Raw genomic sequence first — 27,416 nt, forward strand, 5'->3', positions numbered from 1 at the left:
CACTGATCACTTGTGCAATGATCAAGTTCTAGACTTCAGTTCCTGATTATCCATTGGCATTAAGTTGGAAGCTGCATCATCACACAGATACTCTGGAGTTCATGGCCCAAGGAATTTTTGCCGTAGAAAACAGTGCTATGGACTCCTTCAACCAAACAAACATGATTTCTATTACTTTTGCCCCTTCTTGCTGTCTCAATCATTATTATTCAAGAATTGACAATAGAATGGGGCTAATACTATTTTATCTGTCAACCCCAGTTATATGTTCTACCTGCCTTGCTGTTGTTTTTAAGTGACTTAGTTCATAACTCCATGTGGAGTTTTCTTAGCAAAGATACTGGAATGGTTTACCGTTTCCTACTCCAGCTCATTTGACAGATGAAGAAAATGAGACACACGGGGTTGAGTGACTTTCCCAGAGTCACCCAGCTATGTATAGGTCTCTGAGGTTGGATTTAACCCAGGTCCTCTGCCTCCAGAGCTGGGGCTCTACCCACTGCACCACACAGCTGTCCATACCTGCCTACTTTGTCCTGACAACTTGACTTAGTTTCCCCTGGTTTCAGTGATGGTTGGCTACATAGACAAGATGTCTGAAGCAAACATTTTTTAGGATTTGGGGGGATTGGGTCTCCCTTGGACTAATAATTCATCAATGGGCCCAGGGAGTGGAGCAGGGGAAACTAGTTTGTCTGGCAGACCCAGGGACGCTAAAGATGGGACAAACCCAATTTGAATCTTGGTAAAAGTTGCATCCAAGGAACTCTGCCCCGAGCCAGATGGTGCGGACTAGGAACACGGTTTGTTCAAACACCTCCTCTGTAGTCTTAACGACTAGGGTTCTTGCTAAAAAAAAGGGGGAATCCAATGAATCTCACAGCCAGTAGTTTAATTAGAAAAACCCTCTTTGCAGAGTGCAACATGGCCAGGCTATGTGTTCGAGCTTACTTGTAAGGCAATTGGATAAAAACTCATGTCAAGCCATGCTTAGCCTGGCTCAGTCTTGGAAGGAGCAGCATAGCCAACAGACAGTCACTGGCTTCCTTCACCCTACGTACTCCTGTTCCCCCAAACACACCTAGCAGGAGGGCTGGTTTCCATTCCTCTGAGAGCTGTGAGAGAAACACTGTCCGTCCTTCTGAAGAGGACCGTTTCGGGTTACTTCTCAGGAGTCCCTAGTTACAGGGAAGACTGGAATGCCTCCTGGGACTCTCTTCTCAGGTGCTTGTAAAGAGAGAAGGGGATATATCAAACAGGGTTAAGAGGTGATTGCATGTGTTGCTGGCGCGCCCTGCCCATGGCAAGCGTTTGTCTGTCTGTCCCGTGTGAGTGGCTCTTTTGGGGATGCCTGACTGGGGCGCCGGGGCTGGGAGCTCTCCGTCTCAGTGGCCAGCCAGCACCATTTGACTGCCTTTCATTTAGAATTTCCAGCAAAGCCAAGGACTCAGTGGAAGTGCTAGCAAAATGAAGTCGGCTTCATTTGGAAAAGCGGCTCAGAAAGTCCTGGGCACTAACTCACAGCTGCTGACCGAAAAGGGCAAGGCTGAATGGAGAGGCTCTCGTGTGGAATGGTCGAGGTCCGAGTCTAACATGTGAAAGAAAGTCTGTCATTCAAGTGTCAGGTCCGGCTCCAGGCTTCGTGAAGCAGGCTAGCTCCCGGTCCCTGAGACCCACAGGTCATCTCTGTTGCTGAGAGCCTCCCTTAAAGATAGCCCTCAAAAAAAGCTCCTGCGAACAACTCTGTAGGATCATAGGGTCACAGATTGAGCTAGAAGGAACCGTAGATGCCAATTTAGCCCAACCATTTTACAGATGAGGAAACTGAGAATCCATGTAACTTACCAAGGGTCTGCAATGTGATTCGAACTCAAGCCTTTCTAACTCCAAGTCCAGAGCCCTATGCTTTCCACCACACTGACTCCCTTTCTTGGCTAGAATGAGATAAAAAGATGGAAAACCAGGAAACTGGATACAGTGGCAATTTTGTTCTTTAACCTTTGACAGAGGGTTATTACGCCTCATACCCTGTGCAAGAAACATTCCTGAGAGAATACTTCACTTCTGCATTCTACAAGGGGAAGATAACAAACCTGAAAGTGCGGGCTGGGAAGACCAGGAAAGAATCGCAAGGAGGAGGGGATGAAAAATGTGGGAGAGTTCAGTTTTCCACAGTAACCTCCCCTACCCAGGATATCTCACTGTTTAGGAGAAAAGGAACATTAAAGTTTCAAATGTCTGCCAGAGAAAATGGACTCAAGCTTAAGTTTGCCTTCCATGGTCAGCTATAGAAAATGATGACAAAGCTGCATCAAGATTAGGGACACCTTTTTGTGAGCTTTTTTCCCCCCTTCCACCTTCCCTATTCATCACCGGCAGAGAGAACAGCAGCCAAGCACAGCTGCGGACTTTCCCAAGTGGGTTGCCTTGCAGGTGCTCTGTCATGATTGGACCTAAAAAGCACATTGGGGGACATTGTGTTTCTCTGGTCCTGACTCAAAGCCCAGTGGGAGTTACTTGGTGGATTTGTCCTTGGGAACTACCCTGGAGATCTGTGTTCTGGCTTGGGAGGTAATGCTGAAGCAAGATGAGCAGAACTAGGAGAACAATTACCTGATAACCGCCATCATGTAAAGGAAAATCACATTGAAAGATTTCAAAATTGAGCCTTCAATGAAATACTAAAAACACCCACTGAGAAAAGAGCAGAAGCAAATTCAGCTGGGGACAAAGACAGGCAGGACAGTTTTATTATTATCATATTAAGCTTAATACATACTTTTTTAAAAATTGCATGTAACAAAACATTAGTTTCTTCTAAAATATTCTTTTCCATTGTTTGTTTATATATATAATCTGTTAAGTTCAGAATAATGATACTAAAAAAAAACAACTTTGGAACTCTAATCAAGGCAGTGACCAGCTCTGACTTCAAAGGACTGACAGTGAAGCATGCCTACCTCCTCTTAGCAGAAACATGGTAGACTTTTGGTGTGGAATGTGGCGTACATTGTCAGGCATGGCCAAAGTGGAGATTTATTTCACTTAACTTTACTTCATGGTTACAAGAATTCTGTTGAGGGGAGACTAGAAGAGACAATGATGATAAAAAATAACTATCCACAAAATGTTAGAAATTTTTTTTAAAATCTTTTTAGGGGGCAGCTGGGTAGCTCAGTGGATTGAGAGCCAGGCCTAGAGATGGGAGGTCCTAGGTTCAAATCTGGCCTCAGACACTTCCCAGCTGTGTGACCCTGGGCAAGTCACTTGACTCCCATTGCCTAGCCCTTACCACTCTTCTGCCTTGGAGCCAATATACAGTATTGACTCCAAGATGGAAGATAAGGGTTTTAAAAAAAAAGGAAATGAAAATAAATAAATAAAATTTAAAAATATTAAAAATTTAAAAATTTAAAAAAATATATATTTTTAAAGAAAAGCATAGGAACCCAGGTAGGTTGGCATCCTTCGAAATGGATTGGCTTGCTGGGAATGAAGTAACCTTGAAACTAAAGTAAAAAAAAAAATCCTATCATGATGTTTTTGTGTGCTATGAAGGAAAATATATATGTGTAGCTTGAGGCTAATTTGGGGTTGAAATACAAGGAGGGGAGGCCTCACCAAAACATTCAAGGTCTTTGGTTGCTTTTACTTGCTTTGCCTTTGGGACGTTGCTAGAGTCCCTGGGCCTCCCCAGACCCCAGCACACTGAAGTCATCTTTCAGGTGGACCAACTTTCACATGAGTTCATGTTTCAATTAGTGTTTGAAACCACCCTGGCGTCATTGGTTATATAAATAAATCAATAAACCTCTTTTTTCTGCCCTTATCTGGGTCTAAGAAGCCAAGCCCTTCTGTGGAATTTCTGAAGCGAGTGCTGCATGGAAGTTGACACCAAGGCTGTCACAGTGAATAGGGAGTTATAAATTGTGGATGTCATTATGGGGCATTGATTCATAGGGTTCTTCATAGTGCTCATTCCAGGTGCTCCCTTAGAGTTGTCTTGGGCACCACGCTGGGTTTGACACAGTGGTAATGAGTACTGGTTTCCTCTTGACCAGAAAGGGAGTTTGTTATTTTCAACATTTCTTATCACTTTTCATAAAGCTGACATCCGGATGTGTTAGTGTGCTCTCTAGGCCCGCCCTGCTTCTTAGGAAAGGTAGAGGTGGGTTCTCTGTCTCATTCCCATTTTTTTGTCATGTAATGACAAGAACTTAGAACCTAGAGAAGGACAGCTTGGAGTCAGTGGAACCAGGCTGGAAGGAAAGAAGGATTTATTGTACACATGCTATATGCCACGCACTATGCTAAGTGCTTTATAAATATATCATTTGATCTTCACCATAATCCTAGGAGACTGGTGCTATTATTTCTCCCATTTGCCAGACAGATAAATTTGTTTTTTTATTTTTTATTTATTTTTTTAAGTATTTTTCCATGGTTACATGATTAGTGTTCTCTCCCTCCCCTTTTGCCTCCCCCACAAGAGATGACAAGCAATTCCATTGGGTTATTCATGTATTATCACTCAAAACTTATTTCCCTATTATTCATTTTTGTAATAGAGTAATCTTTTAAAATCAAAACCCCAAATCATATACCTTTATGAACAAGTGATAAATCATGTTTTTGTCTTTCTCTTGATGTGGATAACCAGACAGGGAAATTAAAAAAAATTTTTTTTTTTAATCCAGTACCTTCCATCTTAGCGTCAATACTATGTATTGGTTCCAAGGCAAAAGGGTGGTAAGGGCTAGGCAATGGGGGTCAAGTGACTTACTTGGGGTCAGTCACCCAGCTAGGAAGTGTGAGGTCATATTTGAACTCAGGACCTCCCATCTCTAGACCTGGCTCTCAATCCGCTGAATGACCCAGCTGCCCCCTAGAATTTTAAATCTTAAAGGGACCTTGAAAACCAGACTAAGAAACTTGGGATCAGAAGGATGAGTTGACTTGTCCAAGCTCACACATTTAATTGTAGAGCTAAAGCAGATCCAATTACTTACAGCTCATGTTGTATACCACAGTGCTCTTTTCTGTCTGGCTACCGAGGCTTTTCCTAAATGCTAAGTCAGTCAGTTAAACATTTATTAAGAACCTACTGTGTGCAAGCATTGTGCTAAACCTGGGAATACAAAGACAGTCCCTGTTCTCAAGGCACTCATAATCACACAACTTTGTACAAACAAGCTACAGACTGGATAACTTCATCTGGCTGCCTTCACTTACCTGCATGAGGAGCTCTAAGAAGAAAGCAGCCTAGGATTCTCTTAGCTATGGGTTGTGCCCTGCTGATCACACTAGACCTCTTTTTATAATCCATTGCCAGACAAAGGCTGGCCTGAAACCTTGGGACCCAGATTCTTTTTTTGCCTGACGTCTCTGAGTATTAAATATGGCTTCCTCCAACCTCCTATAGACCTGGTTTTCTCTCAGGCTTTCTATCCACTGCTTGTATTTGTAAATCCCTTTCCATATCTTTTTCTACATTAGGTATGTGTGTGGTGCTTCTTAAAGTCTTTTATATTTGTCTCCAGAAACTTTATTTTTATGCTTTTGAACAATTTGAGCCCCGTCTCTGTCTCCACACCTTAGTCACGTCCATGCTTAGCACAGAGTGACATAGAAAGGGCACTTCTCTCTTCCTAACCAGGAATGTAAAAAAGACTTTTTCAAGACCAACTATACTGAGGGTTGAAGGATCTAAGTTGTGCTTTCAATTTTGGCTTGGCACAATAGAAAGAACTCTGGTTTTGGAGTCACAGGACCTACGTTTAAATCCTTCTTTGGTTAGTTACTTACCATGTAACCTCAGACAAGTCAGTTAACCTTTCTGGGACTCAGTTTCATCATCTACAGAATTAGAGAACTGATCTAAATGGCCTCTGAGATGCCTTCCAACTGTAGATCTATAATCCTATGATCCTGCCCCTCTAACTTATAACTAATTCAACTTTCTTATCTGTGAAATAATCAAATTATATTAGATGATCTTAAAGTTCCCTTGATGGAAATAAACAAACATAAATGAATGGAGGGATAAATAAATGAATATATTAATGAATAGATGGATGGATGAACAAATAAATACATTAGTGAATGAAAATGAATGAATCAATGGGTTAGAATAGACAATTTTTAAGATTCCTTCCAGCTCTAAAAATTTGTATATCTATGAAAGAGTTTATGAGATGGTAGTTTTCATATTTGGCAGGTTTAGTCCTTACTGTCCTGTACGAGATTCAGCATATTCGAGATATGATCTTACCTTATGTTTTCCTTCTTTTAGATTTCTACCACATTTTCAACTACAAATAATTTGACACCCTATAGGTTGAAGATTCAGTAACCTACTATTGCAAGCTGAAGCATAGACAGTGTTAGGAGCTAGGATTCAGCTCTTCAGGAAACAGAAAAGGGAGCCTCAGGGAATGACAAAGTATATGTCTAGGGGTAATTTATTTTAGAGAGGAGAAGCTAGCCAGGATTTTTCAGATGAAAAGGTATTAAGTGTGATACATGTTTGTACGCAAAGCAAATCATTCTTTTAAAGCTAATTATTTCTTCTTAGATACTGTCACCAGGTGAAAGGTAGCTCCAGTTCATGGGTATGTTGATAAAATCATTAGGCTTCCATCATATGTGGATAACTGAGAAAAGCAGGCCTGGAAACACATAATCCACCACTTAATGCATTCTATACAAATACATATATTTGTTCAATATTTTAGGGTCAGTACTTTCTCTGTGTGAATACTCTCTTCTGGGGCAGAGATTATAACCTTTTTTTAGAACTTATGAGTTTCTGTGACAAAAAAAAAAATCACCATCCTACTGCCATATTGGTAAAAACATCCCTCAGACCATAGGCTCATCCTGAGGCAACAACGGTCCCTCCTGGAGCCACTACTTGGAATCATTCTCGCTTGTCAAGATCTGCTAGAGCTCATGTTCCTCTGGCTTCAACTTCTAGAACCAGATCATACGATGAGTAGGAATAGAATCTTAGTGAAGGATACAAAGATCTAACTTTATTAAATTAAGAGTATATAGCTAATTAATAGTATATAGTCATAGAAACATAGGAATTTGAAGCTAAAGAGACCTTAAAAGTTATCTAGTTCTACCCCTTCATTTTTCAGATGAGGAAACTGAAGCCCATAGATTAAATTATTTTCCCAAGATCATATAGCTAGTTAGCAGAGCTGGAATTTGACCTCATTACTTACTATAAAATTCAGTGCTCATTCCACTATACCATATTTCTTTTTTCATTTCTTCTTATTGCCATATATGCAAGTTCATTATTTAAACACAGATTCCTCACTTAGATTTACTATTACCAATTTGTGCTTGAGTAAATCATCCTCACCTATGGAACTGTCCTAGAGGCTTATACTTGGCTCCAAGATCTCCACCAGTTTCTTCTGCAGGTGTTTATCGTGGATAGTTGCTAACCATCCAACACCTTTTTCTTAATGCTTGGTACCTCCATCTCTTTCTTATCAAGGAGATAATTTCTTATAACATTTCTTATAACAAAGGAAATGTTAAAAAAAAAAACAACATTCTGCAGTTATTCAATGATGAGTTTTTGGAACTTTGCTTGTTCTGAGCACCTTAATTACAGCTTATTAAAAAGATTCCCCCAAATGGGGGAGCAGTATATCTGGGACCTGCAAAATGACTTTTTTATATTATTTCTCTGTTTAGAGTTTTCCTCTCCATTTTACAAATCAATTCTATTAATACAGCATCTTTACCTTCTGCTTTGGAACCAATTCATTCTATTGGTTCCAAGGCTAAAGAGAGGGCTAGGCAATGGGAGTTGAATGACTTGCCCAGGTTCACACAGCTAGGAAGTATTGGAGGTCAAATTTGAACCTAGGACCTCCCATCTCTAGACCTGACTCTCAATCCACTGAGCTACCCAGCTGCCCCCTAATACAGCATCTTGACAAAAAGTTCTTAAAGAAGTAAACTTTCCATCCTTCCCAGAATATTTTTAAGCTCACCTGAAAATATTGCATTACTTTGTATAAATTTTATGTGTGTGTTGTATAGTGTATCCAATAAAATGCTGTTGCCTTTCTGGTGTTATTGAAGATGAGAACTGTTTAGTTTTTGTCTTTGTGTCCCTGCCATCCAGAATAGTGTCTTTCACATAGTAGGTACTTAATAATTATTGTGTTCATAAAAGTAATAGGTAACATTTATAGCACTTTCAATGTGCCAGGTACTTTGCTAGTGCTTTAAAATTATTATCTCATTTAATCCTCACAACAACTCTGGGGTGTAGGTGCTATTATTATTACCCCTCATTTATTTTTTTAAAACTTTTACCTTGGGGGTAGGGCAGTTAGGTGGCTCAGTGGATTGAGAGCCATACTTAGAGATGGGACGTCCTGGGTTCAAATTTGGCCTCAGACATTTCCTAGCTCTGTGATTCTGGGCATATCATTAAACCCCAATTTTGTCTAAACCTTAATGCTCTTCTGCCTTGGAACCAATACTTAATATTGATTCTAAAATAAGGGATTAAAAACAACCAACCAAACAAAAAACTTCTTACCTTTTGTTTTAGAATTGACACTAAATATCCTCTCCAAGAGCTGTAGAAGAGTGGTAAAGGCTAGGCAGTGGGGGCTAAGTGACATGCCCAGGGTCACACAGCTAGGAAGTGTCTGAGGTCACATTTGAATCCAAGATCTCAAGCTTCTACCCATGGCTCTCAATCTACCACTGAACTACCTAGCTGGCCCTAAATTGATTTATTAGGCAAAAGTTTACAATGGTTTCTTTACAAGCAATTGCAGACTGCTGGTTTAAAAAAAATTGAACTACTGATTTTTCTCACCCTTGAAGAGGGAAAAAACCTCAAAGGGGTAATAATCTTAACTTCTCCATTTCCCCTAATGTGCAGGTGACAATAAAGCATAGTATGGATTCCTAAGAACCTCATGACCTGGTATTATAACACTCTAATCTATAAGGCACTGATTCACCTGTGAGCAGCTTTTTATTGTAGGCATGGACCTTACCCTAGACACATTCCTGAGATAACATAGGCTTACCATCATGCTCTGTGAAAGTCAACAACACTCCTGGAATGCCTAGGAGAGATATTGAGGGGTGGGGAAGATATTGGGGGTAGGGAGGGGTAAAGGGCTCAAAAAAGATCTGTCTTGGTGATAAACTCCTAGTCTATCTGGAAGGCACACAATAACTCCAGTACTAAATTGTAAGCTTCTTGAAGGCTAAAAAATTTTTTTTTTATTCATCCTTATACCACCACCCATTCTCCCCACTATGACACCTAGTGCTTTGTGCATAGTAGGTATATAGTCTTTGAATGAATGAAAGTGCCATTGTTTAGTGAAAACTGAGCACACTGTACTTGAGAGAATACTCTGTCTCTCACGTGATGCCTTAGCACAGACTGTCCGATATGCCTAGAATGATCCTCCCTTCTGCCTCTTGAAATATCTCCCTCCCTCCGAGGCTCATATCCAGCATCAGTCCGCCCCGTCTGTTGACGTAATTCCCTCAGCTATTAGTTCTCCACTGCCTGCAATGCCATTTTATTTTATATTATCTGTGCATACTCTTTCCTCCTAGTAGAATGTAAGCTCCTTGGGGGCAGGGACTATTTCCTTTTTGTCTTTGTGAGTAGTGCCTAGCACCATGTTTGCCCATAGCCAGTCCTTGATTGTTTTGTTTAAACCCTTCCCTTCCCTCTTAGAATCCACACTAATTCAGTATAAGTTCTAAGGCAGAAAGAGCAGTAAGATCTGGGCAGAGTCAAGTGACTTGCCCAGGGTCATATGGCTAGGAAGGGTCTGAGGTCACATTTAAATCCAGGACCTCCTCTCTCAAGACCTGGCTCTGTCCACTGAGCCATCTAGCTGCCCCTGGTACTAAATTGTTCATTTGAACTCAATGGAGTATGAAGCAAAGCAGCAATCAGTCAGGTCATGTAAATCAGTGAAGGCTTCCATTTCAGAAGCTCCTTCTGGTCCTCTCAAAAGAGAGCAATCTGATTGCTCTCCTGGTCAGCATAAATGAAAGTGCAGCATTGTTGAATCTTGAGCCAGACCTCCAGAAAACCAGCTAAACCTGACAGAAACAATAGAAGCTAAGGTGTGTCCCAGCCAGTCTGATTGGAATGGGGCACAAACCTCAAACATGCTGTCTGTGCAGAGCCAAGGCACAACTGAACTTTCTGGAGTGGAGGGCAAGGCTGCATAACCCGAGCACGATGCCAGTGCATCCGGGTGGCACGGGATTTTCTTAGGAACTCAAGCACTGGTTCTAGAATCCAGAGCCCTCCATTCAGATTCCACCTCTTGACTCTTCCCTCCTGTGTGACCTTGGGCAAGTCACATAACCGACACTGGCCTCAACTTCCCCACCTGTAAGATAAAGGGGTTAGCTTAGCTAGGCTTGGGCTCCCCTTTTATCTCCAGATCTGTTATGGCTGATAGCTTTACATTGCCCATCACCCTCCCCAGACCTCTGCAGCCAAAGGCAGAGCTTAGCTTCCACGTGTCAGGAAGCAGGACTCTGAAGAATTGACTTACCAGACCGAGAAACTCTCAGAAGTCCCTCTCTCTTCCCCTCTGCCCCCCTGCCCACCAGGTTTCTAATGATTAGATTCCGTGTTTCTCATGTTCGAGTTGTGAATTGCTATTTGCTGAACTAGTCACTGTTGACCCGGCAGAAGGCAAACAAAGATCACCATTCCTCCCTTGACAGGTCCATCTGTGGAGAACTGGGGAAGGAAGAAGACAGAGCCAGGTCCCCGTGTTCAGAGGAACACTGTCCATCACTTCCCTCTTAAAAACAAAACTTATTTCCTTATTCTTGTTAACTTGGTGCCATAAACCTGCTTTACCAGTTGAGTGATCTTATTTATTTGTTCACTTGCCTATTTATCTTGGGGGGAGGGGAAGGAATGGGGGAGTGCTGGAAGGGAGAGGCTTCACCAGGCAGGACACGGGGACTTCTCTGTTTTCCACAGTCCCTTTAGTGCTGGAAGCTTCATTAATACGCCCGTTGTGGATCTCGTCTCCTGAATCATTCGGAGATTTGGAACTTGGGGCTCTAGCTGAGATGGGAGACAAGTCAGGCTGTTGGCAGAAGAGGTCAGAGTGGGACCAGCCTCCCAGCCCAGAAAGTGAGAGAGTTGGAGGAATTCCCTAGGTAATGGAGGAGAAACAAAGGATTGGCTTGAGCTATCTGAACGATCTGGGCCAAACTGAAATGCCATGGTAATTGTGGTTGGGTAAAACTGGAAATTCATGCTAGGATAGAGGAAGATTTTTCAGACTGTGTCCTTCAGATCCTTACGGCCAGGCAGAAGCTTGCGAGGAATCTTGGGGGTATTTCACACATGTCGGCTCTAGGTGTTCTTGAGAAATGCCTGGATTTTTTTTAACATTCTAAGTTTATGTGAGCATATTATTTCTGATTCAAGTTCCTGTCTTTTTTTCTTCTATCTCCAGTATTTGTCCTCTTCATCTTTTAACTGTTATTTGTCCCCAAATGAGACACACCAGAAACTGAAAAAACCCATGCTATCACTTCATTAAAGATTTTTTAATTTTTTTTTAAATCAAGTCTTTCTGTTTCTGAGGTTTGAGCACCATTTTGAGGACCTAAAGCTAAAGATGTCATATTCTCCTTGGAATTACAAGGTTAGATTCAGGCATGTTAGGTATTTCTTGCCCCCAGACTGATCAGATTGAAGTTCTGCATGTGTGTTGGTTTAGGGCTTTTGCTTTTATTTACCTGTCACCCAGGATCTCAGTTTTCCCAGATGTAGAATGAGGAGATTGAACCAGTTGACCTCCCCCAAAATACCAAAGTACCTTTTCTTATTGTTCAGTGGTTTCAGTCATTTCTGATTCTTCATGACTCTATTTGGGGTGTTCTTAGCCAAGATACTAGAGTGGTTTCCCATTTCCCTCTCCAGCTCATTTTACAGATGAGGAAACCGAGGCCAATGGGGTTAAATGATTTACCCAGGTTCACACAGTTAGTAAATGTCTGAGACCATATTTGAACTCAGGAAAGTAAGTCTTCCTGATTACAGGACTGGCGCTCTATCCACAGTGCCTATTACCTGCCTCTCAGTGCTTGCTAGCTCTACATATGTATATGATCTGATTGAGAGGCAGCCTAGCACAGTGGCAGAAGATATGGCCTTTCAGTGCAGAAGAGCTGTGTTCAAGTTCAAGACTCATTCAAGCTGTGGACTAAACATGTGACCTCCAAGTTCCTCAGATAAGTCTCTGAAACTAAATTACCGACAAATTGTTGCTATACTTATGTGGAGGGAGTTTAAATGCTACCCAGAAGAAATCAGGCCAGATACTGCTCCTCCCACAACAGAAAAAAAAAATGTATCTGTTAGCAGCAAGTGGCTGATGGATTTTAAAATAAGGTTGGGGAGGTTTTGAATAAGATCTCATACTTGTTTGTGAAGCTCCCACCTAGGTTGAGCCCTCTCTGCCTAATAAAGACTCTTGGTCTCTTTCCCTTTTATTCTTCTCTCCATTATTATTCTGAGATCTTAGGAAATGTGAGCACCTTGGAGCTTTTCAAAGAGAGTGCAGAATCCCCAAGGGGTTCTGCTCTGGTATCCCCGAGATCAAGAGAGGGGGGCCATATGTGTAATACATGAGTGGGAAGTGATGTGGGAAGGAGGAGGGAGAGGGTAGGACTTGGATCTAATTGCTCTGTTTTATTCATGTATAAATGAAGAGGGAAATAAACAGAGACTCCTGAATGCTTTCTTCTTAATGTAGAGAATCTTTGTGAGGGGCCAAAAAGCACTGAACGATAGATTCTTAGTGCAATGTAATATCTTGCGGTTGTGATTAAAATGCTTAAATTCTGGACTTTGTTCTTTAGAGGAGCATTTCATAGCGAGCCCAAAAAGAGCAACAAACTTTGGAGAGACCAAGGTCCTCATTACACTAAACAATATGGCCCTTATTGCCTGACTCCTGATTATTGGCCTTTTGTTCTTGCTCAGGTTGTCAAAAAATGATTTAAACACACACACACACACACACACACACACACACACACACACACACACACACACACACACACTCGATTAGAAACAAGAAGCAACCCTTTGGCTGGCATGCAGCCTTAAGAAGAAGCCACAGCACTCACTGTATTTACCAGTGTTCAGTCAATTGCAGGGGCAATTATCACTATCATTCAGGCTAATTCCTTACTGTAATTATAAAAATAAAATCCCTGAAGGTTAGTTTTTTAACCTCCTTTATGGTATTCCAAAGACCCAAGGCACTGCATGTGGTGCCTCTAGGTAGCCCACAGGAAATGACTTTACTTTCAGCAGTTTAAATAAATTGGTTCTTTATCTGGAGGATGGTGAGACCCCAAACAGGCAAGTTTCTGCCATAGACCTTGGCAGAGCTGAGCTATGGGCATCAGCTGGAGCTCAATGGGGTTTCTTATAAACACTGAATAACATTTCAGTGAGGGAGGAAAAATGGTCACAATCTTCTGTATAGATTCCGGAAATTGGTAGCATCTTGTTTTTAGGACGAGTTTTTAGCAAAGCAGGGCTGAATCCCTGGAAGCTTTTAAGTAATTGAAAAGAGCACAGCTAAAAGCTACTGGAAATAATAATCAAAGAGCACAATAAATAATTCACAGGGTGAGGAATACCTACTAATTGTCACAAGTTAAGGCAGTTAGATAAGGGCTTGAGTTATTCTAGAGCAATATATATGGCATTCCAGCCAAGGAACCTTTGGTCGCTGGTGCACAAGCATGCATGCATCAGTTAAATCATAGTAGTTTCCCCTTGAAACAGGGCAGAGGTAGCGGGCTTGATCTTTGGGCATGTGCAAGTCATTTGGGAATTAAGTGCTCATCTTGGAGGTGGAGGGGAAGGGTGAGGTCAGTGACCTCTCCTTAGCAGAGCTGTCTCGTCATGTTTTGTAGACATTGGGGTCAAATCTATTTTTTTTTCTTTTTTTGAGATGTTGCCTTTGGGGTGTGTTTGACTTCTAGTTTTTCTAGTCTTGTAGACAGTCTTCTAGTTTTTCTAGCCTTGTAGACAGTCTTCTAGTTTTTTTTCTTTCTCTGGTCCAGGGAAGCAGATGTGTATGAGAGAAAGTAATGACTCACCACAGGACCACTTCCTAGAGAGCAGCCTGACTGCTGTAGAGGAACTGGCAGAGAGAATGCACTGGAAAAAGGAGGTGCTGCCTTTCTTCCTTGGCAGGCTGGAACTGACCAGCACATCTGGGATCTGATGAGACCACAATGGCTTTTTTTTTCTTCTTTAAAAAAATAAAACCTGAAAACCAAATTAGAAATCCTAAAAATTAAGGGAGAAATTAATAAAATCGAAAGTGATAGAACTATTGATTTAATAAATAAGACAAGAAGCTGGTACTTTGAAAAAACAAACAAAATAGACAAAGTACTGGTCAATCTAATTAAAAAAAGGAAGGAAGAAAAGCAAATTCACAGCATTAAAGATGAAAAGGGGGACAGCACCTCCAATGAGGAGGAAATTAAGGCAATCATTAGAAATTACTTTGCCCAATTATATGGCAATAAATACACCAATTTAGGAGAAATGGATGAATATATACAAAAATACAAACTGCCTAGACTAACAGAAGAGGAAATAGAATTCTTAAATAATCCCATATCAGAAATTGAAATCCATCAAGCCATCAAAGAACTTCCTAAGAAAAAATCCCCAGGGCCTGATGGATTCACCTGTGAATTCTATCAAACATTCAGAGAACAGTTGACCCCAATACTATACAAACTATTTGACATAATAAGCAAAGAGGGAGTTCTACCAAACTCCTTTTACGACACAAACATGGTACTGATTCCAAAACCAGGCAGGTCAAAAACAGAGAAAGAAAACTATAGACCAATCTCCCTAATGAATATAGATGCAAAAATTTTAAATAGGATACTAGCAAAAAGACTCCAGCAAGTGATCAGAAGGATCATTCACCATGATCAAGTAGGATTCATACCAGGGATGCAGGGCTGGTTCAACATTAGGAAAACCATCCACATAATTGACCACATCAACAAGCAAACTAGCAAGAACCACATGATTATCTCAATAGATGCAGAAAAAGCCTTTGATAAAATACAACACCCATTCCTATTAAAAACACTAGAAAGCATAGGAATAGAAGGGTCATTCCTAAAAATAATAAACAGTATATATCTAAAACCAACAGCTAATATCATCTGCAATGGGGATAAACTAGATGCATTCCCAATAAGATCAGGAGTGAAACAAGGATGCCCATTATCACCTCTACTATTTGACATTGTACTAGAAACACTAGCAGTAGCAATTAGAGAAGATAAAGAAATTGAAGGCATCAGAATAGGCAAGGAGGAGACCAAGTTATCACTCTTTGCGGATGACATGATGGTCTACTTAAAGAATCCTAGAGATTCAACCAAAAAGCTAATTGAAATAATCAACAACTTTAGCAAAGTTGCAGGATACAAAATAAACCCACATAAATCATCAGCTTTTCTATATATCTCCAACACAGCTCAGCAGCAAGAACTAGAAAGAGAAATCCCATTCAAAATCACCTTAGACAAAATAAAATACCTAGGAATCTATCTCCCAAGACAAACACAGGAACTATATGAACACAACTACAAAACACTCGCCACACAACTAAAACTAGACTTGAACAATTGGAAAAACATTAACTGCTCATGGATAGGACGAGCCAATATAATAAAAATGACCATCCTACCCAAACTTATTTATCTATTTAGTGCCATACCCATTGAACTACCAAAATACTTCTTCACTGATTTAGAAAAAACCATAACAAAGTTCATTTGGAAGAACAAAAGATCAAGGATATCCAGGGAAATAATGAAAAAAAACACATATGATGGGGGCCTTGCAGTCCCAGACCTCAAACTATATTACAAAGCAGCAGTCATCAAAACAATTTGGTACTGGCTAAGAAACAGAAAGGAAGATCAGTGGAATAGACTGGGGGAAAACGACCTCAGCAAGACAGTATACGATAAACCCAAAGATCCCAGCTTTTGGGACAAAAATCCACTATTCGATAAAAACTGCTGGGAAAATTGGAAGACAGTGTGGGAGAGACTAGGAATAGATCAACACCTCACACCCTACACCAAGATAAATTCAAAATGGGTGAGTGACTTAAACATAAAGAAGGAAACCATAAGTAAATTGGGTAAACACAGAATAGTATACATGTCAGACCTTTGGGAGGGGAAAGGCTTTAAAACCAAGCAAGATATAGAAAGAATCACAAAATGTAAAATAAATAATTTTGACTACATCAAACTAAAAAGCTTTTGTACAAACAAAACCAATATAACTAAAATCAGAAGGGAAACAACAAATTGGGAAAAAATCTTCATAGAAACCTCTGACAAAGGTTTAATTACTCATATTTATAATGAGCTAAATCAATTGTACAAAAAATCAAGCCATTCTCCAATTGATAAATGGGCAAGGGAAATGGATAGGCAGTTCTCAGATAAAGAAATCAAAACTATTAACAAGCACATGAAGAAGTGTTCTACATCTCTTATAATCAGAGAGATGCAAATCAAAACAACTCTGAGGTATCACCTCACACCTAGCAGATTGGCTAACATAACAGCAAAGGAAAGTAATGAATGCTGGAGGGGATGTGGCAAAGTAGGGACATTAATTCATTGCTGGTGGAGTTGTGAACTGATCCAACCATTCTGGAGGGCAATTTGGAACTATGCCCAAAGGGCGACAAAAGAATATCTACCCTTTGACCCAGCCATAGCACTGCTGGGTCTGTACCCCAAAGACATAATGGACACAAAGACTTGTACAAAAATATTCATAGCTGCGCTCTTTGTGGTGGCCCAAAACTGGAAAACGAGGGGATGCCCATCAATTGGGGAATGGCTGAACAAACTGTGGTATATGTTGGTGATGGAATACTATTGTGCTCAAAGGAATAATAAAGTGGAGAAGTTCCATGGAGACTGGAACAACCTCCAGGAAGTGATGCAGAGCGAGAGGAGCAGAACCAGGAGAACATTGTACACAGAGACTAATACACTGTGGTATCATCGAACGTAATGGACTTCTCCATTAGTGGCGGTGTAATGTCCCTGAACAACTTTCAGGGATCCAGGAGAAAAAAAACACCATTCATAAGCAAAGGATAAACTATGGGAGTGGAAACACCGAGAAAAAGCAACTGCCTGAATACAGAGGTTGAGGGGACATGACAGAGGATAGACTTTAAATGAACACTCTAATGCAAATACTATCAACAAAGCAATGGGTTCAAATCAAGAAAACATCTAATGCCCAGTGGACTTACGCGTCGGCTATGGGGGGTGGGGGGGAGGAAAAGAAAATGATCTATGTCTTTAACGAATAATGCTTGGAAATGATCAAATAAAATATATTAAAAAAAAAAAATAAAACCTGTTTCTTCCCATGGCCTTGAGCTCCTTCCCATCCACCCCACCCCCTCAGCTCACTCACCCTTAAACTCTGTTACTGTCCAGGAACCTATGTCCAAGGGTCACAGAGGAGCAATTGTGCCTCATGCAGAGTATAGGACCCTAGATCTCAAACTGGAAGAAGCCTCAGAGGCCACCTTGGTTAGACCTCTCATTTTAAAGAGTGTAAGGGAACTTCAATAACTTGTGCAAAATTACATAAGCAATAAGTATTAAATATGGAATATGAACCCAGGTCTCTTTACTCTAGAGCCAGTGCTCTATAGTGTCCATTCATTCACTTAATGTTCATTCAATGAATGTTCACCATGTGTTTGACTTTCATTGCACTAATCATCATAAGAGAAGAGAAAACAAATTGCACGAGACATTATCACCATGGAGAGAGAGAGAGAGAGAGAGAGAGAGAGAGAGAGAGAGAGATATGAATGAATGAATGGATAGGAGTCCTAGGTTTGAACCTGACCCCAGATATTTCCTCTGTGTGATCCTGGGCAAGTCACTTAATCCCCATTGCTGACCCTTCCTGCTCTTCTGCCTTGGAGCAAATACATGGTATTAATTCTAAGATGAAAGGTAAGGGTTTAAAATTTTTTTTAAATGAATAGCCCCTACCTCAGGATATTATGAGGATCAGATTAAATCCCAGAAGAATGTGTATACTTTCATGATTATACATTAATGAATTTGCCAGGAGCCTAACACAGTGCCCAGCACATGGCACAGAGTTAGATATGTAAATGTTAATATTAGTAGTAGTAGTTTACAATCTAACTGGGGTCCACAGACCCCAAAGAGACTAGATTTCAGGGAGTCTATGAACTTGAATGAAAAAAATTGTCTTTCTTTTCTCTAAATTCTAATAAAGTTAGTATTTTCTTTGATTGTGTATGTAGGCAACAAACATGATTTGGGGTCCATATGGGAGGGAGACTGCCCACGGGATCAGTGACACACACAAAAGTTAAGAATCCGTGTTCTAGGAAAATGGTGGTGGGTAATTGACTTCATAGGAGAGGAAGTTCTCTAGAGCTCATCTGCACAGAAAGACTCTTCTTGCAGTGGGCAGGTCTTTGTTTTTCTGAGATGGAGAGAATGGGAGTGGTCAGGAAGTAGATCCCATGGCCTAATTCTACTCAACATGGAAAAATATGACAATCCTCTGTGGGGACTGTGAGTGGTCTAGGTGTGGCACATGGAGGGCATGCCAAGGCAAAACCAGGACATTTCTCTTGCCTTAGATCCTGTCATTAAAATACTATAACCATTTAAATGGGTGCTCAAATTCAGGGGATTTCTAAAAGATTAGTGAAAAATCCTCTTGTGGAAGAGGCAAGCTAAAGGCCAACAAGTGGTGTTGGACCTTATGGGCAAAGTAATTATTTTTATATAAGAGCCTGGGGAAGAGGGAGGAGGATGAATGTGTCATCTTGGGCCTCAGAAGATGCTCTGAAAAAGATGAGGTTCTATGTAGAGAATGTCAATCTTGATTTTCTGTACTTATGGAAAAGAACAGTTATATAAAGTCTTCAAAATCAGTGGGTAATTTTGAAAGCATTTTTATTTTGTTTTGGATTTGGCATGAATATGCTTAAATATGGGGATTTCTCCTTTGCTTCTCTAATCCCATTCCCCACCCCCCAGCAGATTTTTATCTTCTCAAATGTTTCTTTAAGATGCCAATGAGAAGACATTTTCTGAATAGCTCATTTGAGATTAAAAGTCCTCCCTACCCCTAAACAGTCCCCACCCAGATATGTGAGTTGAATGTAGACACATTCCAAGGCAGTCAAACAACAGGTTATTATAACTGCTTCTTGGACCTGGAATTCAGATGAACCCAGATCTGGGTTCGAGCTCTACAACTTTTCTAGCCATAGTCTTCCATCAAGTCAGAAGACTTTTCTGATCTTCCTAACTTCTAGTACCCTCCCTCCTTGATCTAAAAAGTATATTTGTTGTGCATTTATTTCAACTATCCGTAGGACAAATTTATATGTACATGTATTGAGAATACATATTGTGTGTGTATACATATATTTGAGGGAGTGTATACCACCCCCCATATATATACATATTCACTCACACATATATACTTTTATATATACACACATACATATATGTACATATAATACCAATAAAACATAAGCTCTTTGAGAATAAGAATTGTTTCATTTTTTATACCTATATCACCAATATCTAGCCCAGTGTCTGGCACACAAACTAAATACTTACTGTTTAACTTCTCTCAACTTTAGTTTCTGCATTTGCAAAATTGGAGTAATAATATTTGCCCTACTTACCCTGTAAGTTGTTAAAGACTAAAATAAATTATTATATGTGTGAATTATTATATGCATCTGTACTTAATAAAGAAAATACTCATGTTCATTAGAGAATAACATTTTAATATTGCTTTTTCATACATACACAGATATTGAAAGTCTGACAAAATCATCTACATGTTTCCTAAAATGCCATGTCTTTGATTTAGTTGGAAAGAGTGCTGGATTTGGAATTGGAGGTCCTAAATTCAAATATTAGTCTATCTAATTTGGGAAAATCTCTTGGTCTCACTTTCCTCAACTGTGAAATAAGGGGATTGAAAACCATACCTAATCTCCCATCTCCAGGCTTTTGCAATGGTTTTCCCTTCACATACCTAGAATGGCATTCTCCCCATCTTCCCCTACTAGAAATCCTAGGAGGTTTTTTTTCAGGTTAACTCAGATATCACCTCCTACATGAGACCTTTTTCTGCTCTTCCTAGATTAGTGCCTCTTTCTCTTCCTGAAATCACCTTCTATTTATTTGTATATATTTTATAGACATTTTATATGTTCCTGTGTACACATGCTATCTCCTCTTACAGAATGTAAACTCCTTGAGGACTGAGGCTGTTTAATTTTTACCTTTGTATCTCCAGTGCCTATGACATCACGTAGCCCATAGGGGCTTAATGAATGCTTATTGACTGAAAGACTAGATGTCTAGAACCAGTTGAGATCCCATGTAAACTCTTAGCCTATTTTTTAAAAATAAATCCTTACCTTCTGTCTTATAATCGATAGTAATTATTGGTTCCATGGCAGAAGAGCAATAATGACTAGGCAATTAGGGTTAAGTGACTCACCCAGGGTCACACAGCTAGGAAGTATCTGAAGCCATATTTAAACCTAAGACCTCCTATCTTCAAGACTGGCTTCAAGAGTAGGTATGCATGTATACCCATACACACACGAAGATAAACTTTTAAGGCAGCTAAGTGGATAGAACTCTGGACTTGAAGTTAGGAGGACCTACCAACTCTTCTCTACTTTGCCATCTAGCTACCCATAACCATATAGTCCCCAAATCATTTTTATTTGGCTTTGGCATAAATATCCTGTTCTCTGATTGTTTCCGATGTGTTAGTCTTGTCTTCTTAATTAGCCCATTAGCCTCTAAAAGAAAGAGACCATACTATAGATGGTCGAATATGTCCCAAAACAAATACCATAGCATGAGACAAATTGATCAATTATTAATTAATGAAGATATTAAACCTTGTCAGCCAATGGAAACTTTTTTCCTGCCTCAGTCAAGTTATTGGAGCTCCCTGGTCCTCAGTTTACTCATCTGTAAAATGAAGCATCTCCAGAGACTTACTAGTTGTGTGAACCCTGGCAAGTCTCTTAACCTCTGTTTGCCTTACTCTACTGGAGAAGGAAATGACAAACCTCTGGTATCTTTGCCAAGAAAACATCATGGACAGACAGTATGGTCCCACAGGGTCATTAAGAGTTGGACACAACTGAATAATAGAAGATTAAATGGCCTTTGAGGTCTCTTCCACTCTGAATCGGTGAATCTCTGGTCTTCTTTTGTTTGTCATGCCAGGATCACCTACGAACTGTAGCAAGCACACATACTCTGGGCCAATTTCTCTTTCTTCCTAGGTGGGAAGAATGCAAATGAGAGGCTTACACTCCTCATTTGCCACAACTCCCCAACAACAGTATTAAGATACTATAAAAACCTTGCTTGTCCATGACCATACTATTTAGATTGTCAGGCAGATCTGGATTCGATTTGATTTTGATGTCCCCTCCAAAGACAGATTTCTATCCTTCTTGTGGTCCATTCATGTTCTCCCATAAGTTCATCTCTGGGTGTCTACCCAACATATTGGAGCCTTCCGTACTTTCTGCCAGCACTGTGAAGTTACCAGGAGAAAGCTATGAACCAACTGATGTTTTAAATTAATTTCATGTGTACAAACTGGAGATGATACTGAAAAAGTTGTGAGGGTTTTAATGGACAACAAGCTCAGTATCAATCAGCAGCGTAGTGTGGCAGTCAGAAAAGCCAATATAATTTTAGGTTAGATTTTAAAAATTTATCAAAAGTATTCATAACACAGAATGTGTTGGTCTTGATGTTCTCTGCTCTGGTTGGACCACGTCTCAAGGGCTGTGCTCAGTTCTGGATATCATATGTTACAAAGGACGTGGACAGGTTGGAAAGCATCCAGATGAAATGAAGGTCACCAGGCTGATGAGGGGGACTTGAGACCATGCAGTATAAGGATAAGTTGAAGGAACCAAGAATGGTTAGCCTGAAATGAGAAGACATAAGAGATATTGTAAAATATTTGGTGGATTGTCTTTTCAAAGAAGATTTCTTTGTTTGAAACCAAAGAAGAATGAGGAGCCACAGGTACAAGGTCCAAAGAGTCAAATTTAGACTGTAATGAAAAAGCTTCCTAACTATTGGAGCTATCTAAAGGTGGGATAGGACGCAGTGGCAAGTGATGAATTCTCCCTCACTGGTTTAGGTCTTCATTGGAAAATGAATTTATTACTAACATGGGATTTTTAGGAAAGTTTTTTGTTTAAAGACAGATTTTGAACTAGATGGATTCTGAGATCCTTTTTAATTCTGAGTCTCTATGGAAGCAATCTTGCTTCATCTTCAAATTCTAGGTGAAGATGATGAGGTCATCATTAAAGTAATTTCCATTAAGTAACATATGCTTAAAGAAGCAGCTATGGGGCAGTGCATATAAAGCTGCCCAAAGAGTCAGAGAAGTCCTGGGTACAAATCCTAACTCTGATCTATACCAGTTGTGTGGTCCTAGTTGTGGTCCAGCCATTTCAGTTGTTTCTGACTCTTTGTGACTCTATTTAGGGTTTTCTTGCAAATATGGTGGAGTAGTTTGTTATTTACTTCTCTAGTTCATTTTATAGATGGGGAAACTGAGGCAAACAGTTTAAGTGATTTTTTTTCCTAGTCACATGACTAATAAGTGCCTGAGGCCAGATTTGACCTCAGGAAGATGAGTCTTCCTATTTGCAAGCCTAGTGCTGTATGGATATACTGTATCACCTAGATGCCCCAATCCTAGACAAATCATTTAAAGTCATCAATAGAATAAAACTCTTTACGTTATAGAACAGCTACTGATCTGCCTCTGAGGAAAGAGTTTCCTCCCTGGGAGTCTCTTACAACAACAAAATCATACATCTGTAGGGGGAAAAAATCACGTTTTATAAAGACTACTGAGAGGCTGGGGAGTATCCAGAGGAAAGGCCACCAGGCTGATGAGAGGGTCTTGAGACGTCGAAAGAGCTGAGTGTGTCTATAGCATGAAATACTTATAACAGCAGTGTCGTGGACTTTTCAAGGTAGAAAGGGTCTTAGGAGTAATCCATTCCAAGCTCTTCATTTTTCACTGGTGGTATCTTGAGACACAGAGCAAAGTGACTTGCCCAAGGTCACACAGCAAGAGTTGGAACCCAATCTCATTCCCTTTCCACTCTATCATGTCACTACAGGATGTTTTCTCACTTTCCCCAAAGGACCAGTGCATGTATGACCTCAATGTCTGGTTAACACCCGTGGCATTTTATTTGATGCTTGTCCAACCCCTGGCACCAGGCTCTGCCCTCTTCAGGCTGCCTCCATTTTCCTTGACACCTCAACACAATGTCCACACTTCCTTTACAAAACAAGCACCATAGAAATCACCCAGGTGTTGCCTGGATCCATGTCTGCCAATGGATTTAGCCATGTCCTGGCCACTGCTCTGTTTTTCCCTCCTTGGTGATATCACAGAAGGGAAGAAGTTGTGTTCAATGGGTTGCTGGGTTGCCAGGCTGCCGGGTGTGATGCTGATAAACACCCAGCACAGGGAGCTCCTAGCTTCCCCATCTCCAGGGACTCAGGCTTCCTATGTGACTTCATCAGACTACGGTGACTCCTGTTAAATGGACACCAACCAGTGTCATCCCAGAACGAGTCTTGGGATTATGTGTGTCTGCAGCAGATCCATCGTGGGCAACAAAACCAAGCAGGCTCTTGTCGGATGGCCGCTGGGGCTCATTTGCTCTAGCAACCTCCAAACGAACTCTTTTTGTCCCCCTCCCAAATGGGTAGTTTCAAAAATTGTTTTGCACAGCAAGTGTCCCATTCTGGGCTTGGAATTCGTGCTCTAAAGGAAGCACTCCTCAGCAGCTCTTTGCTAAGTCTTATCTTAATGAAATATTTGCTGTTGTGTTATAAATCCTAGGAAGTAGGAATGGGGGGGGGCATTAGAAAATAAGTGCTATTTCCCCCTTTTTTTTATGGGTGGCTGGCAGCTGAACTTGACATCTAATCCTCTCTTTTGTGGGTTAGTTTGTGGGTTTGTTGTCTTTTGGGATTGTTGCTTGTTTGCCTAGGGGGGGTGTAATTAACCAGGAGTGTTAATTAACCTGGAGGTAGGTAGTTTATTGAGCCTTTTTTTTTCAGAGTAGTGTAGTTTCCAAGACCTCCCAGATAAAGCTTCAAAGCCTCACTTATAAACACCAGCCTACCTTTGTTGTCTTTATTCCATTGTCAGGGAAATGGATGCAGAAAAAATTGAAGGAGAAAAAAAAACGATCGAGGACTGAGGCCAAAAAACAGAGCTGAAGGAGAAAAAGGGAAACAAATGAAATATAATCACTGATGGTTCTGTAGAAAGAACTCTCAATTTAGAATCTGAGGACTTGGATTCAGATTGTGCCTTTCCCTTTCATCACCTGTGTGAGTCTGGGCAAATAACCTAATTTCTCTGGGCTTCACTTTCTTGATCTATGAAATGAAAGGGTTGTACTAAAAGGCTTCGCCAATTTTTTTCCATCTCTTAGACCTTTGATCAGAGTATTTTAGAGGCAATAGGGGACTTAAAAATCATCTATTTCAATGGCACAATTTACAGAGTAGGAAATGGGGAGCCTTACTTTAAACCAATGAGAGGAATAGGTACTAGGAGCTAGGAGCAGTCTTTTATGCTGTGGGTGGAAGTTAAGGAGCCAAGGACAATGGAATTGCGTTGCAAAGGTTTGGGAAGGAGTAGCCTCAGGGAGCATTTGGTGGCACCAACATCCAGCTGGTATCACCACTCTTAAAGCACCAAAGGCATCCCGGAGAGTTTGGCCTTCTTCCCAAGCTTGTTGTTACTAGCAGGTGGCCTAACCAAAAGGACGGAACTCAAACAAGCTGTGGGAAGATACCAAGGGGCAGCTGGGTAGCTCAATGGCTAGAAGCACCAGACCTGGAGTCTAGAGGACCCGGGTTCAAATATGACCTCAGCTACTTCCTACCTGGGTGACTCTGGGCAAGTCAGTTAACCCCAATGGCCTGGTCTTTACTGCTCTTCTGCCTTGGAACTGATACCTGGTATTCATTCTAAGACAGAAGGTAAGGGTTTTTTAAAAAAGAAAAGCTGCCAGGGTACTGGCCTCTTCTGTCTGTGTATTTGGCTGTAAAGAAAGATGTGTGCCCGTCTGGTAAAGGGAGGAGGAAAGGGTGTCTACCCCAACTCCTCTTTGGGGGGATGGAACAATTGCTATTGGTCCCCCCAGAGGACAGGTGACGATCAGTCTCCTTCCATGGTGGAGGAGAGTGCTTCTTAGGGAAAGTAGGGCTGGCCATCCCGGAGTCTGAGGTCCAGAAGCAGACTGAAGTTTATTGGTAGGATGGAATGTGACAGGTTGCTCTGGTCTCCTGGATACCAGGAGGGTGGGAATGTAAACAGGGCCCTAAGGCTGCATTCTTGGAATTTCACTTCAGTCCAGGAGGAGACAGGAGGGAAGTGAACATGACCTTGAAATACTTGCCTTTTTCAAAATCAAGATAAAAAGGTGCAATCATGCAGCACATTCTTTCTGAAGGAGAAACAGCATGCTTCTCTCTCCTCATCCTCAGATATTGGGGGAATGGGGGTGGACCCACAAAAACCAGGTTTGAGGTTGGGTGATCTTGTATTCAAATCCCAATTCTGTCATGTGTGACCTTGGGCAAATCTGGAAAGTGGGAATGATGATATTTGCCTGCTTGGTGTTTGTTCTGCTGAGAGAATGGAATGATGCATATAAAGACCTTTGGTCACACATAAATATAAATTGTTAGTATTATTGCTGCTGCTGCTACTAAGAGGGCAGCTAAGCTGGCCCTAGGCACTTACTAGCTGTGTGACCCTGAGCAAGTCACTGAACATAAAATGAGCTGGAGAAGGAAATGGTAAACCACTCCAAACCATTTGGTCTGCCAAGAAACCCTCAAATGGGGACATGAAGAGTTTGGCATGACTGAAAATATGATTAAACAACTACCTTAAAGAAGTATACAAATGTGAGAGTAGTGATAACAGAACAAAGCCTCTCTGGAGGGTTGATGCATATTACTGATAATCCTTAGGAGCTGAAATGGTCATGGGGAAAGACCCATTTTTGAAGTTTATTCTTTCACTTGTGGACCTCAGAAAACTAACATCTAGAATGATTTTGAAACCATTTTGTAGTAGATGATATTCCACTGAATTTTTCTGTCTTTAAATTTAACAAATATTTGTTAAATGCCTAATAGTTTAATTATAATAGTTTATTAGACCTTTAGAACTCTGTGGCTTATTAACATTCACCATATGCAAGGTACTCTACAAGGAGCCAGGGATGCTAAAATGGAAAATAACACAGTACCTGCTCTTCAAGGGATTGAAAATTTAAGTGAAGGAAAAAAAAACTCACAGAGCACTTCACATTTTTCTTTCTTTTTTAAAATTTATTTAGAATATTTTTCCATAGTTACATGATTCATGATTTTTCCCACCCCTCTTCCCTCCCTCCTCCCTGAGCTGACAAGCAATTCCACTGGGTTATACATAAATCATTGTTCAAAACCCATTTCCATATTATTCATATTTGTAGTAGAGTGATCTTTTAACATCAAAACCCTAATCATATCCCCATCAAACCATGTGATCAATCCTATGTTTTTCTTCTGTGTTTCTGCTCCCACAGTTCTTTCTCTGGATGTGGATAGTGTTCTTTCTCATAAATTCCTCAGAATTGTCCTGGATCATTGCATTGCTGCTAGTAGAGAAGTCCATTACAATCGATTGTACCACAGTGTATCAGTCTCTATGTACAATGTTCTCCTGGTTCTGTTCCTTTTGCTCTGCATCAATTCCTGGAGGTCGATCCAGTTCACATGGAATTCCTCCAGTTCATAATTCCTTTGAGCTTCACATTTTTTCCAAGTACCTTCTTCACAACAACTCTACAAGTTATATAATACTATAATTAATCAAAATTATTATTCCCATTTTATAGATAAGGCAACTGAGGTTTGGAAAGGTTAAGTGAATTATTCCTGGTGTCCAAGCTAGTAAATCAAATCAAGTATTTACTAAGTGCCTACTATATACCAAGCATTGGATTAAGGACTAGGGATACAAAGAAAGTCCCTGCCTTTAAGGAACTCATAATCTAAAGGGGAGACAGTGTAGAAACTATATACAAAACAAGATCTATACAGAATAAATTGGAAATTATCTCAAGAATACTAAAGTAAGCTATGAA

At 40.5% G+C, this 27,416-nt stretch overlaps 1 protein-coding gene and 1 long non-coding RNA gene across 2 annotated transcripts in view; one reads left to right on the forward strand and one right to left on the reverse strand.

Moving 5' to 3' along the window:
• The window catches only part of WWC1 (WW and C2 domain containing 1), a 153,545-nt gene that overhangs the window by 5,868 nt on the left and 120,261 nt on the right, over positions 1-27,416 (forward strand). The window lies entirely within an intron of this gene.
• On the reverse strand, positions 21,914-25,548 carry LOC103104930 (uncharacterized). Its single transcript, XR_008915161.1, has 3 exons — positions 25,371-25,548; positions 24,387-24,479; positions 21,914-22,147 (listed from the first exon to the last, which is right to left on the reverse strand). It is a non-coding gene; the product is annotated as an uncharacterized LOC103104930 (long non-coding RNA).

The sequence above is a fragment of the Monodelphis domestica genome, chromosome 1 (assembly GCF_027887165.1).
Source record: "Monodelphis domestica isolate mMonDom1 chromosome 1, mMonDom1.pri, whole genome shotgun sequence".
Taxonomy (NCBI): domain Eukaryota; kingdom Metazoa; phylum Chordata; class Mammalia; order Didelphimorphia; family Didelphidae; genus Monodelphis; species Monodelphis domestica.